Genomic DNA, 13,729 nt, shown 5'->3' on the forward strand with positions numbered 1-13,729 from the left:
GAAGAACAAAAAACCCCCAAAGTTAGCAGAAGGAAAGAAATCGTAAAGATCAGATCAGAAATAAATGAAAAAGAAATGAAAGAAACAATAGCAAAGATCAATAAAACTAAAAGCTGGTTCTTTGAGAAGATAAACAAAATTGATAAACCATTAGCTAGACTCATCAAGAAAAAAAGGGAGAAGACTCAAATCAACAGAATTAGAAATGAAAAAGAAGTAACAACTGACACTGCATAAATACAAAGAATCATGAGAGATTACTACAAGCAACTCTATGCCAATAAAATGAACAACCTGGAAGAAATGGACAAATTCTTAGAAAAGCACAACCTTCCAAGACTGAATCAGGAAGAAATAGAAAATATAAACAGACCAATCACAAGCACTGAAATTGAAACTGTGATTAAAAATCTTCCAACAAACCAAAGCCCAGAACCAAATGGCTTCACAGGTGAATTCTATCAAACATTTAGAGGGCTTCCCTGGTGGCCCAGTGGTTGAGAGTCCGCTTGCCGATGCAGGGGACACGGGTTCGTGCCCTGGTCTGGGAAGATCCCACATGCCGCGGAGTGGCTGGGCCCGTGAGCCATGGCCGCTGAGCGTGTGTGTCCGGAGCCTGTGCTCCGCAACGGGAGAGGCCACAACAGTGAGAGGCCCGCGTACCGCCAAAAAAACAAAAAACATTTAGAGAAGAGCTAACGCCCATCCTTCTCAAACTCTTCCAAAATATAGCAGTGGGAGGAACACTCCCAAACTCATTCTACGAGGCCACCATCACCCTGATACCAAAACCAGACAAAGATGTCACAAAAAAGGAAAACTACAGGCCAATGTCTCTGATGAACATAGATGCAAAAATTCTCAATAAAATACTAGCAAACAGAATCCAACAGCACATTAAAAGGATCATACAACATGATCAGGTGGGGTTTATCCCAGGAATGCAAGGATTCCTCAATATACACGAATCAATCAATGTGATACACCATATTAACAAATTGAAGGATAAAAACCATATGATAATTTAAATAGATGCAGAAAAAGCTTTTGACAAAATTCAACACCTATTTATGATAAACACTCTCCAGAAAGTAAGCATAGAGGGAATCTACCTGAACATAATAAAGGCCATATAGGACAAACCCACAGCCAACATTGTTCTCAATGGTGAAAAACTGAAACCATTTCCTCTAAGATCAGGAACAAGACAAGGTTGCCCACTCTCACCACTATTATTCAACATAGTTTTGGAAGTTTTAGCCACAGCAATCAGAGAAGAAAAAGAAATAAAAGGAATCCAAATCGGAAAAGAAGAAGTAAAACTGTCACTGTTTGCAGTTGACATGATACAATACATAGAGAATCCTAAAGATACTACCAGAAAACTACTAGAGCTAATCAATGAATTTGGTAGAGTAGCAAGATACAAAATTAATGCACAGAAATCTCTTGCATTCCTATACACTAATGATGAAAAATCTGAAAGAGAAATTAGGGAAACACTCTCATTTACCATCGCAACAAAAAGAATAAAATACCTAGGAATAAACCTACCTAAGGAGACATAAGAGCTGTATGCAGAAAACTATAAGACACTGATGAAAAAAATTAGAGATGATACAAACAGATGGAGAGATATACCATGTTCTTGGATTGGAAGAATCAACATTGTGAAAATGACTACAGATTCAGTGCAATCCTTATCAAACTACCAATGGCATTTTTCACAGAACTAGAACAAAAAAATTCACAATTTGTGTGGAGACACAAAAGACCCCGAATAGCCAAGGCAATCTTGAGAAAGAAAAACAGAGCTGGAGGAATCAGGCTCCCTGACTTCAGACTATACTACAAAGCTACAGTAATCAATACAGTATGGTACTGGCACAAAAACAGAAATATAGATCAATGGAACAGGATAGAAAGCCCAGAGATAAGCTCATGCACATATGGTCACCTTATCTTTGATAAAGGTGGCAAGAGTATACAATGGAGAAAAGACAACCTCTTCAATAAGTGGTGCTGGGAAAACTGGACAGCTATATGTAAAAGAATGAAATTAGAACACTCCCTAACACCATACACAAAAATAAACTCAAAATGGATTAAAGACCTAAATGTAACGCCAGACACTATAAAACTCTTAGAGGAAAACATAGGCAGAACACTCTATGACATAAATCACAGCAAGACGTTTTGTGACCCACCTCCTAGAGTAATGGAAATAAAAATAAAAATAAGCAAATGGGACCTAATGAAACTTAAAAGCTTCTGTACAGCAAAGGAAACCATAAAAAAGATGAAAAGGCAACCCTCAGAATGGGAGAAAATATTTGCAAATAAAGCAACTAACAAAGGATTAATCTCCAAAATATACAAGCAGCTCATGCAGCTCAATATCAGAAAAACAAACAACCCAATCCAAAAATGGGCAGAAGACCTAAACAGACATTTCTCCAAAGAAGAGAAATACAGATTGCCAACACACACATGAAAAGATGCTCAACATCACTAACCACTAGAGAAATGCAAATCAAAACTACAATGAGGTATGACCCCACACCAGTCAGAATGGCCATCATCAAAAAATCTACAAACAATAAATACTGGAAAGGATGTGGAGAAAAGGGAACCCTCCTGCACTGTTGGTGGGTATGTAAATTGATACAGCCACTATGGAGAACAGTATGGAGGGTCCTTAAAAAACTACAAATAGAACTACCATATGACCCAGCAATCCCACTACTGGGCATATGCCCTGAGAAAACCATAATTCAAAAAAAGACATGTACCAAATTGTTCATTGCAGCTCTATTTACAATAGCCAGGACATGGAAGCAAACAAAGTGTCCATTGACAGATGAATGGATAAAGAAGATGTGGCACATATATACAATGGAATATTACTGAGCCATAAAAAGAAATGAAATTGAGGTATTTGTAGTGAGGTGGATAGACCTAGGGTCTGTCATACAGAGTGACGTAAGTCAGAAAGAGAAAAACTACCACCATATGCTAACACATATATATGGAATTAATTTTAAAAAATGGTTCTAAAGAGCCCAGGGGCCGGACAGAAACGAAGACGCAGATGTAGAGAATGGACTTGAGGACACGGGGAGGGGGGAAGGGTAAGCTGGGATGAAGTGAGAGAGTGGCATGGACATATATACACTACCAAACGTAGAATAGCTAGTGGGAAGCAGCTGCATAGCACAGGGAGATCAGCTCAGTGCTTTGCGACCACCTAGAGGGGTGGGATAGGGAGGGTGGGAGGGAGATCCAAGAGGGAGGGGATATGTGGATATACGTATGCATATAGCTGATTCACTTTGTTATACAGCAGAAACTAACACAAAATTGTAAAGCAATTATACTCCAATAATGATGTTAAAAATAAATGAATGGACCCTGGGGCTTCCCTGGTGGCACAGTGGATAAGAATCCGCCGGCCAATGCAGGGAACGCGGGTTCAATCCCTGGTCAGGGAAGATCCCATATGCCGCGGAGCAACTAAGCCCGTGCGCCACAACTACTGAGCCTGTGCTCTAGAGCCCGAGAGCCACAACTACTGAGCCTGCGTGCTGCAACTACTGAAGCCCACATGCCTAGAGCCAGTGCTGCGCAACAAGAGAAGCCACCACAATGAGAAAGCCCGCACACCACAACAAAGAGTAGCCCTGCTCGCCGCAACTTAGAGAAAGCCCGTGCGCAGCAACGAAGACCCAACACAGCAAAAAAAAAAAAAAAAAAAGCCATATGGAGACATAAAGAGCCCAATAAAGGTAAATACATGGGCAATTATAAAAGCTATTGTTATCGTAATAATATTGTAAATAATGGTTTGTAACTCCACTATTTGCTTTCTATGTGATTTAAGAGATTGATACACTTTTTAAAAATAAATCAATTACTAGTCTAAAAGCCAGTTTATATATAATTTAAGAAACTAATGTACTTTAAAAATTATTTGTTGATGTTTTTGGTCACACTATGTATGCAGATACGATTTTGTGACAGCAACAACTGAAAAAAGTGGGATGGAGCTGTAAAGGAGCAGTTTGGTGTGTTATTGACATTAAGCTGGTATAAATCCAAATTAGAGTGTTATAACTTTAGGATGTTGAATGCAATCCCATGGCAACCACAAAGAAAATAGCTGTAGAATATACACAAAAGGAAACGGGAGAGGCATTTAAACGTTTTACTTAAAAAAATAAAAACTAAACAGAAGAAAACTGTAATGCAGGAAATGAGGGACAAAAAAGCTATACAGGGGCTTCCCTGGTGGCGCAGTGGTTGAGAGTCCGCCTGCTGATGCAGAGGACACGGGTTCGTGCCCCGGTCCGGGAAGATCCCACAAACCGCGGAGGGGCTGGGCCCGTGAGCCATGTCCGCTGAGCCTGCGCGTCCGGAGCCTGTGCTCCACAACGGGAGAGCCACAACAGTGAGAGGCCCGCGTACCACAAAAAAAAAAAAAAAAAAAAGTTCCAGCTTCAGGAATTCCCTGGCGGTCCAGTGGTTAGGACTCCCCGCTTCCACTGCAGGGGGCACAGGTTCCACCCCTGGTCGAGGAACTGAGATCCCTCATGCCTTGAGACACTGATAAATAAATAATAGAAGTTCCAGCTTCACTCAAGTTTTCATGGGAACACTTACATGGCTTTAAATGCATAATCGTCCCTCAATACGATTCAGTGTGTAATAAGTTATCATGAATTAATTAAAAACTTATTTGTAGGCATAAGATTCCTTATTCTGAGCCCTTAATAATACATTCTGAAAAAATCGATCTGTGTTTCTGGAACAGGCACTATCTTCCCTAAAGAGCCATAACTGAGAACACAGGGTGAAGACAAGGCACGCATCACCTGCCCTGAATCCACGCGGGGAACCCTGCACACACCCGGGAAGGCAGCTCTGTCTGCAGCCAGCAACAGCAGTTTAACGTAATCAATAGATAGAGGAACGGGGGGTGTCCCTCGGACCAAAGATTCCAGGCCATCACCCCTTCTGCTGGGCCCCTGATTTCTCATCCAACCAGATGCAAGCAGCCTTGGGCAAGGGGTTGCTGGCACTGCAGTCATGGGAAATCAGGCTCGGGGCTGCTTTTCCTCCCCCCTCCCCCGCCCCCGAACAGCTAAGTTCATCTCTACAGAGGGCAGATCCAGCTGACTCTTCAGTTAACTTCTTTGGGGGAGAGATTCTGGACAAGCCCCCATAAATGCTCAACAAAGTACCACCCCTTCCCCGCCCCCTGTCATGCATCTAGTCATGAAACCTTGGTTTTTAATCCGAAGGAAACAAGTCCAACTTAATTTTTCCCACAAGTGGTTTCCAGATCAACCCTAGTTCAAGGAAAAGACCCGATCAACCCTAGCACAGGGAACAGTGGGGTTAGGACAGGGGGGAAATTGCTGGTGCCGTCCTGGTGAGAGAGAAGGGGGGATCTGGCGCCCTCTGGTGGTCACCACGCGCCACAACTCGTCCTGCTGTGCCGCTCCGTGGTGTCTGCCGTAACCTGCCCAGTCAGCTCTGAGGATGTCTTTCAATAGGTGAGCGGATACACACACGATGGTACATCCAGACAATGGCATATATTCAATGATAAAAATAAACGAGCCATGGTGGAGGGATGGATTGGGAGTTTGGGATAAGCAGATGCAAACTATTATGTAAAGAATGGATAAACAACAAGGTCCTACTGTGTAGCACAGGGAACTATATTCAATATCCTGTGATAAACCATAATGAAAAAGAATATGAAAAAGAATGTATTAGAATATATATTTGTAACTGAATCACTTTGCTGTACACCAGAAACTAACACAACATTGTAAATCAACTATACTTTTATATATATATATATATATATATATATATATATATATATCTGTTTGTAGGTTCATTAATTGTAACAAATGTTCCTGACTAAAGCAAAATGTTAATAATAGGGGAAACTACTGGGTGGGGGAACGGGGGCTGGCAGGGAGTCTGTGGAGACTTTCATTACTGTATGCTTAGTTTTTCTGTAAACCTAAAACTGAAGCCTATTAATTTTATTTAAAACAGCTTTATTGAGGTACAGTTGACATACAGTAAACTGTGTATACTTAAGGTGCACAGTTTGATTCATTGTGACGTGTGTATATACCCATGAAGCATCTGTGACCCACACTCCCCTCTCCCTCCAGACAACCACTGATGTGCTCTCTGTCACTAAAACCGGCTGCGTTTTCTAGACTTTTAAATAGCTGGGAATCATCCACTATGTACCGTTTTCTTCCGGCTTCTTTCACTCCACCATGTTACTCAGACAGGTGGCAGCTTGGATCAGGAGTTGGTTTCTTTTCACTGCCACGTGGTATGCCCCTGCGGGGACATCCTCCCCTGTGTTCACGCATTCCCTGCGAGGGCCACTCGGGTGGTGTCTGCCTGCCCTGGTCTGCTTGGACTCTCAGCTCCCTGGGCGCTCAGGGAGAGAGTGGTGCATAGGCTCAGTAGCTGTGACGCACGGGCTCCGAAGCACGTGGTCCCCAGCACCACAGCCTGGAACTTTCTCAAGCAGCACACTGGTGCGGTCACGTGGGTCTCAGGAGCCACTGTCCCTCCAAGACATGTCCAGTGTCTTGAAAACCTTCTTTCATACATCTTGCCCAAGTTGGGAGTTGTGTCAGATGGGAGAGGAAATCTGGTCCCTGTCACTCCCCTGGCTGGAGCAGAAGCTTCATCCCTCAGCTCTGGACCCTTCTCCTCCCCTTCCACCTTCCATCCTGTCCACTGTACCTCTGTGTCCCCAGCCCCCTCCCTTGTTACCAAAGCATCCTCTAGTCTACTGCCAGCTCTTTAATATTTATTTAACTTGAATTATAGAATTACATATTTAATGTAAAATACTTAGGAGATACTGGTAAGCAACAAGGATATTGGTAAGCAACAAGGAAAAAAATCCTAATTCATTCTCCCACCACAGGCAAAGGACCGCTGTTAGCTTTGGTTCCCATCCCCCCAGATGTGCTGTCCTTTCTGTGAGGGTGTCTGACTGCCTTGATACTCTGCAAGGCAAGTGTTATATCATCCTGGTGTCCCCAAGATCTAACATACAGTCTGGCCTGACCCGGCACAAGTGGATGGTGACTGACTCAATCCCCTGCTCTCCTTTTCACACGCTTTATTTTGTTTTTTAAATAAATTTAGTTTTTGGCTGCGTTGGGTCTTCATTGCTGTGCGCGAGCTTTCTCTAGTTGTGGTGAGCGGGGGCTACTCTTCGTTGCGGTGTGTGGGCTTCTCATTGTGGTGGCTTCTCTTGTTGCAGAGTATGGCCTCTAGGTACGTGTACTTCAGTAGTTGCGGTGCATAGGCTCAGTAGCTGTGACACATGGGCTTAGCTGCTCCGAAGCATGTGGGATCTTCCCAGACCAGGCCGTGTCCCCTGTATTGGCAGGCGGATTCTTTTTTTTTTTTTGGCCCCGCTGCGTGGCACGTGGGGATCTTAGTTCCCTGACCAGGGATCAAACCCGTGCCCCCCGCAGTGGAGGCGTGGAGTCTCGGAGTCTCAACCAATGGACCACCAGGGAAGTCCCGGCAGGCGGATTCTTAATCACTGCGCCACCAAGGAAGTCCCCCACACACTTTAAATACAAGGGAGAGGGACTTCCCTGGCGGTCCAGTGGTTAAGACCCTAGGCTTCCACTGTAGGGAGTGCAGGTTCAATCCATGGTCGGGGAACTAAGAGCGCATAAGCCGCATGGAGCCAAAATACATACATGCAAGGGAGAATCATGTCATTGCCTCCTTTCTGTGACTTGTAGAGTTCAATCAGTAGAGTATCTTGGAGAATTTAGTGAGAGAGAAACCCAAGGCATCCTTAGCTGAACGGCAGAGAGGAGTGTTGGATTTTTCACTTAGGATGAGCCTGGGTCGTAGGGCAGGGGGATTAAAAGGTCAGTATGTGTTTAAATTACACCAGTGTTTGCAGCAAGATGGGTGGAACTAGAGATTATCATACTAAGTGAAGTGAGTCAGAAAGAGAAAGACAAATACCATATGATATCACTTATATGTGGAATCTAAAATATGACACAAATGAACCTATCTACGAAACAGAAACAGACTCACAGACATAGAGAACAGACTTGTGGTTGCCAAGGGGGAGGGGGAGGGGGAGGGATGGATTGGGAGTTTGGGATTAGCAGATGCAAACTATTATAGAATGGATAAACAACAAGGTCCTACTGTATAGCACCGGAAACTATATTCAATACCTTGTGATAAACCATAATGGACATATATATAAACTGAATCATTTTGCTGTACAGCATAAATTAACACAACATTGTAAGTCAACTACACTTCAATAAAAAATTAAAAATTAAAAAAAATTACACCAGTTGGGTCCTTTGTGGAGACGTGGATGGATCTAGAGACTGTCATACAGAGTGAAGTTAAGTCAGAAAGAGAAAAACAAATATCGTACACTAACGCATATATGTGGAACCTAGAAAAATGGTACAGATGAACGGGTTTGCAGGGCAGAAACAGAGACATAGATGTAAAGAACAAACATATGGCCACCAGCGGGGGAAAGCGGCGGGGGGTGGGGAGGGATGAATTGGGAGATTGGGTTGACATGTATACACTAATATGTATAAAATGGATAACTAATAAGAACCTGCTGTATAAAAAAATAAATAAAATAAAATTCAAAAAAAAAAAAGATTACACCAGTGTTTAACGCAGTGTGGAAAGATTTCCCTAAATTGCTGCATGATGCTTCAGGACCTGAGGGGTAGAAAAACCCAGTACAGTTACTGCTTGGTATCCAGGGGGATTGGTTCCAGGACAACCCCCCCTGCCCACGACCTGGGGATACCAGAATCCATAGATGCTCAGGACTCTGATATAAAATGGCACAGTGTTTGCATATAACCTACACACATCCTGTCATAAACTTTATTTTTTTATTTTTATTATAAATTTATTTTTATTTATTTTTGGCTGCATTGGACCTTTTTTGCTGAGTGCAGGCTTTCTCTAGTTGCGGCGAGCGGGGCTACTCTTTGTTGCGGTGTGTGGGCTTCTCATTGCGGTGGCTTCTCTTGTTGCGGAGCACGGGCTCTAGGCGTGTGGGCTTCAGTAGTTGTGGCGTGCAGGCTTCAGCAGTTGTGGCTCACGGGCTCTAGAGTGCAGGCTGAGTAGTTGTGGCGCATGGGCTTAGGTGCTCCGCGGCATGTGGGATCTTCCCGGACAAGGGCTTGAACCTGTGTCCCCTGCATTGGCAGGCGGATTCTTAACCACTGTGCCACCAGGGAAGCCCTCTCCCATATACTTTCCTTTTTTTTTTTTTTTTTTTTTTTTGCGGTACACGGGCCTCTCGCTGTCGTGGCCTCTCCCGTTGCGGAGCACAGGCTTCAGACACGCAGGCTCAGCAGCCATGGCTCACAGGCCTAGCCGCTCCGCAGCATGTGGGATCCTCCCAGACCGGGGCACGAACCCGTGTCCCCTGCATCGTTAGGCGAACTCCCAACCACTGTGCCACCAGGGAAGCCCTCCCATATACTTTAAATCATCTCTAGATTACTTACAACAGCTAATACAGTAGAAGTTCTATGTAAATAGTTGTAAATGCAATGTAAATGATATGTAAATAGTTATAAATTCAAGTTTTGCTTTTTGGAACTTTCTGGAATTTTTTTTCTCCTGAGTATTTTCCATCCATGGTTGGTTGCAAGGCAGGAGATAGATGGGTCCCAGGCTGGGCTGGTGGAGTTTGTCCCCTGTGGACAGACACTCCAAAATAGCAGGAGGGAGGAGAAGCTAAGCACTGCCCAGATAAGAGACCACATATTTCTCATTCTCGAGGTCAAGAATACCTTCCTGACTACACACGCACAGAAACGCTCCTTGAAGGTCAAAAAGGGAGGGAGTGCCACCGATATAGTAGGTGATGTCAACCTACCCATAGGCCACTTAGCCAGAATCCATCTGGCCTAAGATGTGCGCCCACGCATGGGAGGACCCTGAGATAAACCAAATTTGGACTCAGAACCAGGCAAAGCAAGATGACGGGCCAAAGGAGACCCAGAAGAAATGCCCCATATGAGTGATTCAAACTACCACTAGGGCGCGACTTTTGCTCTGAGCCCGCCCATGTGTCTATCCACACATACCCTTTTTCCTCCTAATAAACACTTTACTTGCTTCACTACTTTCCGTCTCTAGGTGGAAATTCATTTCTACACAGCGGATGGGCCAGGGCCTTGCCACCGGCCACTGGTCTAGTGGCTAGGATTCAGCGCTGTCCCTGCTGTGGCCTGACTTCAATCTCTGGCCTGGAACCGAAATCCTGCTTCAAGCCTCTGCAGGCTGAGGCCACCCGAGATCAGTTGGATCCCAGCATGTGGAACCCGTGGATACCCAAGGCTGACTCTAGTGCCAAGCCCCTCATCCTGCCACCCCTGTGGCTCTCTAGTTCTGGCCAGAATCTTTGCTCTCACACCTCCTGAGTCTTAAACACCTTGTAGGTGAAGCCTTTCCTGAGGGGAGAGGGCTGTTACCACTTTGCCTTCAGACAAGAAGTCCTTGAAATTTGGCAATAATGCATCAAATGTCTTAAAAGAATGCAGAGCCATAGGACATAAATCCCTCAAGTCATGTGTCATTTACAACCCCAGCTATCTTTTTTCCCTGTTTAATTTTGGTTTTTTTTTTCTGGCTGTGCCATGCGGCTTGTGGGATCTTAGTTCCCCCATCAGGGATAGAACCCGGGCCCTTGGCAGTGAGAGCATGGAGTCCGAACCACTGGGCCGCCAGGGAATTCCCTCCCTGTTTTAAATTTCTGAGCTTCTTAAGCCTACACGCTTTCACTGGCTTCAGGCTAAATAAAGGAATTTCATGTTTGGGCCTTAAAATACCATCTCCAAACTGCTAGTAACAGAACTCCTAGCAAGATAAGGAGACAATTGTCTCTCTCACTATCCCTTTTTTTCACAGCTGTAGAAAAGCAGGCTGCCTCGGAAATATGAATTTGCAAATGTATCTTACAAAGGGAGGCCTGTAAGACACCCATACCACAAAGATTATTTCTACGTCCCATGAAAGTATCTTTAATCACTTAACAAAAAAATTTAATTCAGACTATTTATCTTTTTAAGTTGTTGTCCTGGTCATATTAAAACCATCAGGTAGCTTCAGAAGTGTTTAAATACTCCTGAGTTTTCTTTGCTAAACCTTAAGATGATTCTCGATGTTTCCCTTTTCCCGTTTGGAATTGAAAGCAAACAGAACTGAAGACTCTGCTAGATTTTTTTGTTTAAATCAATTTCCAAAGTCACCCCATTTAAACGAGCAATTCTAGGTGGACCGGGGGGGGGGGCGGGGGGGGGCGGGAAGCAAAGATATATGTACAAGAATATTCATTATAGCTTTCTCTAGAAAGAATTAGCCGATAACAGATTAAGTAAATTGTAATGTAAAACTCACTTTGTAATACAGGTATTTAATAGATCATCAAGACGGCATCTCAACTGTAAATCAACTATACTTCAATAAAATAAATTTTCTTTTAAAAAGACGGTATCAGGAATTCCCTGGTGGTCCAGTGCTTAGGACTCTGCACTTTCACTGCTGAGGGGGTGGGTTTGATCCCCGGTTGGGGGACCTGCATGCCGCACAGTGCGGCCAAAAAAAAAAGAAAAAAAAAAGACAGCATCTCAAAACTCTGGAGAAAGGACAGAGGGTTCAATAAATGGTGTTGGCATACGTGAAATAACAGAAAATATATTGGTCTCTTGCTCTGGCTCCTGAACCTGTTGTCATTTCCTGGGTGACAGGAGTCCCTTTTGTTCTAATGAGGCGACTGGGGTGAGGCCCTGGATAGTTTCAGGATGGGGGCTGGGCGCCAGTAGGATCAAGCCATGGTGAGAAGCTTGGAACTTCAGCCCCACCCCCATCCTCTGGGAAGGGGAGAGAGGCTGGAGATTGAGCTAATGATCCATCTTGCCTTCGTGATGAAGCGCCATAAAAATCCCAAAGGTTTGGAGTTCAGGGAGCTTCTGGGTTGGTGAACACGTCCACGTGCCAGGAGGGTGGTGCACCCCAACTTCATGGGGACAGAAGCTCCTGTGCTCGGGACCCTTCCGGACCTCACCCTATGTATGTCTTCATCTGGCTGTTCATCTGTATCCCTTATTATATAATAAACTCGTAGGCATGAGTAAGTGTTTCCCTGAGTTCTGTGAACTGTTCTAGCAAATTATCAAACTTGAGGAGAGGTCGTGGAAACCCCTTCTTCTTTTTTTTTTTTTTTTTTTTGCGGTACGTGGACCTCTCACTGTTGTAGCCTCTCCCGTTGCGGAGCACAGGCTCCGGACAGGCTCCGGACGCGCAGGCTCAGCGGCATGTGGGATCTTCCCAGACCGGGGCACGAACCCGTGTCCCCTGCATCGGCAGGCGGACTCCCAACCACTGCGCCACCAGGGAAGCCCGAAACCCTTTCTTTAGCCACTGAGTCAGAAGTACCAGGGGCAGCCTGGGACTTGCAGTTGGCATCTGAAGTGGGGACAACCTCGTGGGACTGAGCCCTGAACCTGTGGGATCTGGGATGTGAATATTTTTTCCTAGTAAGTTTTTGACTTTGGCCACAAAGAAGTTTATTTTATGGAGTCGATTATCCGTGTTTCATCTTCTGGCTTTAGAGCCATACTTAGGAAGGCTTTTCCTAAGAAAAGCTTAGAAAGGGATAATCCCATGGTTTCCTCAAATAACTGTATGATTTCCTTTTTTCCTCTAAGTAGCTTGTGTGTAGGGCTTCCCTGGTGGCGCAGTGGTTGAGAATCTGCCTGCTAACGCAGGGGACACGGGTTCGAGCCCTGGTCTGGACGGATCCCACATGCCGCGGAGCAACTAGGTCCGTGAGCCACAACTACTGAGCCTGCGCGTCTGAAGCCTGTGCTCCGCAACAAGCGAGGCCACCATAGTGAGGGGCCCGCGCGCCGCGATGAAGAGTGGACCCCGCTTGCCACAACTAGAGAAAGCCCTCGCACAGAAACGAAGACCCAACACAGCCAAAAATAAATTAAAAAAAAAAAAATAAGTAGCTTGTGTGTGTGTGATAAAATACGCATAACATAAAACTTAACATCTTCACCATTTTTAAGCTGCCAGTTCAGTGGCATTAAGTACATGCGCATTGTTGTGCAACCATCACCACCATCCATCCTCAGGTCCCTTTTCACCTTGCAAAAGGGCAACTCTGTCCCCATTAAACACTAACTCCTCATCCCCCCCCCCCCCCGGAAACCTCTAATCTACATTCTGTCTCTATGACTCTGATTACGCTAGGGACCTCATATAAATGCAATCATACCGTATTTTTCCTTTTGTGACCAGTTTCTTTCACTCAGCATATCTTCAGGTTTCATCCACGGTGTAGCAGGTGTCAGAATGTCCTTCCTTTTTAAGGCTGAATAGTATTCCATTGTATGGATGGACCACGTACATCTGAGGATGGACACGAGGGTTGTTTTTACCTTTTGGCTATTGTGAATGGTGCTGCAATGGACATGGTTGGATGAGTATCTGTTGGATTCCCTGCTATCAGTTCTTTTGGATACACACCTAGGAGTGGAATTGCTGGCTCATACAGTAATTCTACACTTAGCTTTCTGACACTTAGCTTTCATTTTACATTCCCACCAACAGTGCATTTTGTTGGGTTGCATTTTCTCCA

Source organism: Stenella coeruleoalba (assembly GCF_951394435.1).
Source record: "Stenella coeruleoalba genome assembly, chromosome: 3".
Lineage (NCBI taxonomy): Eukaryota > Metazoa > Chordata > Mammalia > Artiodactyla > Delphinidae > Stenella > Stenella coeruleoalba.